Source organism: Colobus angolensis, unplaced genomic scaffold (genome assembly GCF_000951035.1).
Source record: "Colobus angolensis palliatus isolate OR3802 unplaced genomic scaffold, Cang.pa_1.0 Scaffold11, whole genome shotgun sequence".
NCBI lineage: Eukaryota > Metazoa > Chordata > Mammalia > Primates > Cercopithecidae > Colobus > Colobus angolensis.
The window spans coordinates 652,628-657,289 of record NW_012112030.1 but is presented as its reverse complement, the minus strand read 5'-3'; positions in this window follow the sequence as shown (position 1 = coordinate 657,289).

Below are 4,662 nucleotides of genomic sequence, written 5' to 3'. Positions count from 1 at the left end.
CACCAAGTGAGGAAGTCTGGCCTAACCTACTGGGAAAAGAGACTGAATGGAAGAGCATAAAGATGTTCTGGCAGACTGCCAGCATCATGTGTCCACATATGTGACTAAGGACATCTTGGATCCTCTAATCCCAGTGACAGCCAGTCCACTCCAAGCAGGACAGAGTTAGGACATTCCGGCTGAGCCTTGTCCCAACTGCCGAGCTGCAAAAGCATGAGCAGATTAAAAGATTATTATGTTAAGCCAACATATTTTGGGACAGTTTGTTACATAAAAAAGAAAGAAAAAATCCTTGAAATACTTCCCATTCCCACGATATTCCTTTTCTTTATTTATTTTTAAAAAAAGTTTTAGAGACAAGGTCTCATTCTGTCACCCAGGCTGGAGTGCAGTGACACCATCATAGCTCACTGTAACCTTGAACTCCTGGGCTCAAGCAGTCTTCTTGCCTCAGCCTCCCAAGCAGCTGGGACCACAGGCACACACCACTGCACCCAGCTAATGTTTTTGTAGAGAAGGGGTCTTGCTATGCTGCCCAGATTGACTTCAAGTAATCCTTCCACCTCAGCCTTCCAAAGTGCTGAGATTACAGGTGTGAGCCACTGCACCTGACCCCAATGTGCCTTTTTAAAAATGTTTTACACATTTCCCTTTCTCCCTGAATATTTTAAAGAAGTGCTTGAAACTTGCAACTTCAAAGCAAAGTATAGCCTATTCCATTGCTAAAACAATGGCATAAATACCAGAAACAATGACACGAAGAGACACCCTGATCCTACTAATGCAACAACCAAAATTGAGCAGACAAATACAACCAAAGACCTATAGCCTAGAGTAGACTCAGACAGGCATGGGAGCTACCGCTGTAGACCTCCAGGGCTTAGGACCCTTCTCTCTCTGCTCTACTCTCTATCAGGAAAATGTTAAGTCACAGCAATTTTGGGGGACTCACTCTTATTCTTCCACCACATCCCCCTCAATCCCAGAAATTACTCCCTGACTTGGCCACCATCATCTGTGTCCTGCCTGCTTCTGCTTGCAGTGTGCTGTGGAAACTGTGGGAATCCCCAGGATCTCAACCCACAGGGAAGAAAGCAGACCACCAGCTGTCTCTTGGCTTTGAGAAAGGTCACTAATTATGGCTCTCTGCTTACAGATGAATGTTGGGTTGCCTTTAACCTCTGTGGTTGCCTCTAATAAATCAACTGTCAGGCATTGTGCCCTTAAGTGCACTGGTCTCCCAGATTGCTGAGACCTAATACAGGCTCTGATTTTCCATGGTGGGATCTATTCCATGGCAAGAGTGGGGGAAAAGGGTGATGTGAAGAAGTTTGGGTTGTTGTAGGTTTCAGAACAGCAGATACGTTGAGTGGCCTGCTTATTTTGTCTTGGGACGCAGAGGCGGTGGAGGGCTTCTGTTTCTCAGACTTAATATCTACATTATACACAGTGTTGAAAATAGCCTTACTTGACATAAACTAAAGTTCAAACAAGGAGCCAGGCAGCAACAATTCTGAGAATTTTTCCTAAGCTGTGCAGACACAGAATTACTTCTTTTGGAATTTGATGAGAAATAGAGGAACTAGAAACCAGTGGTATGAAAATATCACCAAGACTGAAGATTAATGCTGCAACACAGTGGTCATCCTCTGAGAATCTGTAGACCCGGGCTTGAATCCCAGCTTGGCCACTAACCTCAGCTGGACTCTCTGCATTTCTTGATGATTCCTTTATACCCAGTGATTTCTTCCTTAAGCCCATTGCTAGACCCCACTCCACACTTGCAGCACCACAAACTTGATTCTACTTTCTTAAAAATGAAGCCCTTGAGAATAAAATCTTCAACTTCCTGCCCCGTCCACTACCATACTCCTTCAAATTTATCAGCTCTTTCTTTATTTTCAGCTTCTTACCTTTGGGGTCGGTAGATGAGGTGTCCCTTTTTGGTTCCCAGTTCCCATTAATGCTTGTGACTCTTGATGCCATCCTTCTCTGCTCCCGCAGAAATTTATTTCAACAACTGCCTCCTTCTTTGCTGTGTCTTCAACCTTTTATTCTCTCCTGGCTCTTTGCCCTCTGCTAATAAACTGCCTAAGTCTCTCCCCTCTTTATAAAATCCCTCTCTTGACTCTAAATCCTCTTCCAACCAACAACCAGTCTCTCGTCTTCCTGAAAAATTCTTGTGTTTCTGGAATAGATGTCTACACTCATTGTCTCTAACACTTCACAACCTAATGACTCCTCAACCCACTTTCAGTCTGGTCTTCCTCACTGGTCCATTTAGGTGGCCCTTGTCAAGGTCAATATGGAGCCAGGCTCATTCAGCCATACCCATTACGTTTGTCAGCCCTTTGTTCTTAGAAATCGTTTCGGCATTTAACATTGTGATCAAGGATATCTGCTCACTTGGTGTCTGTGGGACTTGTCTCTTTTGGTTTGGCTTGTACCTCTCCAGTGATCTCTGTTTGATTTGTTCATAGAAGATACCTCAACCTCCCCCTTAAATACACTCTCCTCAAAAATAAGGCCTTGATCCATTATTATTCTTTTGGTAAATGTGTTTTGAATGGTCTTGGTAACTCACTGTATGAAGGACTCCATGCATGTTGAGATCATTATCTCCAGCCCAAATCTCTTTTCTGAGAGCACTCTTGCCCCTCCAGCTGCCTCTGGTCATAGCAGAACTATCCTTTTTCCCTGATTTTCTCATCCTGCTTCTTGTTCCTCTATCATCCCACTTTCTCAACCCATGATTCTACCATCCATCTTGTTGCCCATGTGAGAAACTTGAAATCATCCTATATTCCTTTTTCTCCTCCACCCTCCACATCTAATCAGTCATCAAGACCAGCTTACTTTGCCTCTTAAATGGCTTTCAAATCTGTCCCTCTCTTCTCCATTTCTGCTTCTGCTGCCCTCATTCAGATCCTTATGAGGTCTTACACAGCTTATTGACATCAGCTACCTTTTGAAATCCTTCTTTCCATATTAGTCCTTCAAAATCCACTCCCCAAATGAAAGCAGAATGTTCCAATTAAATGTAAACATGTTATTCCCCTGCTCAACCTTCAATGACTCTCTGTTATCTGTAAAAATAACTCCAATCTCTTTTCCAAGGCATAAAAGCCTTATCTAATCTCATTTCCTGACACTCCCCATTCTTGTGCGATATGTTCCCATGTGATCAGACTGCTGGTGGTTCCCTCATCCTCACCTTTGTCTTGCACACCTGTGCTTTTACACAGTATGAGATCTCTCTCCCTTTGACTGCCTGGCTAATTCATTCTCCTCCAGAAGCAAATTCAAGCTTCATCTTCTCTGAGACATTTCCTTCAAATCTGCAGGTTGGACTCAGTGGTCTCCTCTGCCCTAACAGTCTCTCAGTGTTAACATCTGCCTCTCTCTCTCACTTACTTTCCCTGCCACCTTATAGCTACATGTTTTGTGGATGTGTTTGTCTCTCTCACAATATGATAGGCTGCTTAAGAACAGGGACTAATTCATCATTGTAGTCTAGTAATGAGCATATGGTCTAGGCACAGGAGTCACTTGATAAATGTTTAAATGGGACAGAACTATCTGAACGACCCTTGGACAGTCTCCTCCCCTGCCCAGGCCCCCGATTCTTCATCTGTAAATGAGAAGGGTTGAATTACATGTTCTCCATGAAAAGGTTTCTTTCTTCTATAACATCCTGTGGTTTTGTGTGATTCTGAGCAGGGAAGTGTTGGCAGGGCAGAGTTGTCCAAATGCCTTCTTTTTTAGCCCACGGTCTCTGTAGTAAATTTTTTAAAACACAGATTTAAAAATAGATTACAAAATAGCTGACACTTGCCATGTGTCGCTTGGTGTAGGCACTGTTGAAGACCTTTTGAATGTAATAACTTATTTGATATTCAAACCTACCATATGAGTGGGTATTATTGTTATCCTCCTTTTCATTTGGGGAAACTGAGGTACAGGGTAACCTTACTAAGGTTACATGAGTAGAAAAAGGCAGAGTGCAGGCCTGAATGTCTGGCATGAGAATCTGCACTCATAACAATTAAACTATAATACATAGATAGACATATAGATTCAGAGATGCACAGACAGATTGATTGCTATGACTAAGAGAGAAGGGGAGTTACAAACCCGCTCCTCCCTCTGTTACTCACTCCCGGATGCCCACGTGGAGCCTGACTTAGCTCAGCACCTGGAAAAGCAGTTGCATAGTGGTATTTAAGCCACCCGTAGCCTTCTAGGCATTGTGTTGGTAAAAAAAAAAAAAAAGGAAGAGTTTGTAAAATTGGACTTTATAAGGAGTCTTTGGGTATAATGAATTCTTCCTGCATTTATCATCGTAGTGCTAATTAGGCTACATTTTGTGGGCTTTAAAGTGGCTCTGGCCAGAATTTCCTAGATATTTTATTGTAATTTAGCATTAGTCAGGCTTGAGTTAATGGACACAGGCAGCTTTATTCACCCCGGTTTGGGCCTCGCCATTGCTATTACATCTTTTGATATTCATCCTCGTGACACTAATCAGCAAGTATTGATTTAGACATTGTACATTTCCATAGGAATTCCATTTTAATTCAACATTAGAGTGCCATTAAAATGTAAAGGAAAGGGCACACGAAAGTCGCCTTAAAGCATTGCTGTCTTAGGAAATCTGCTGGG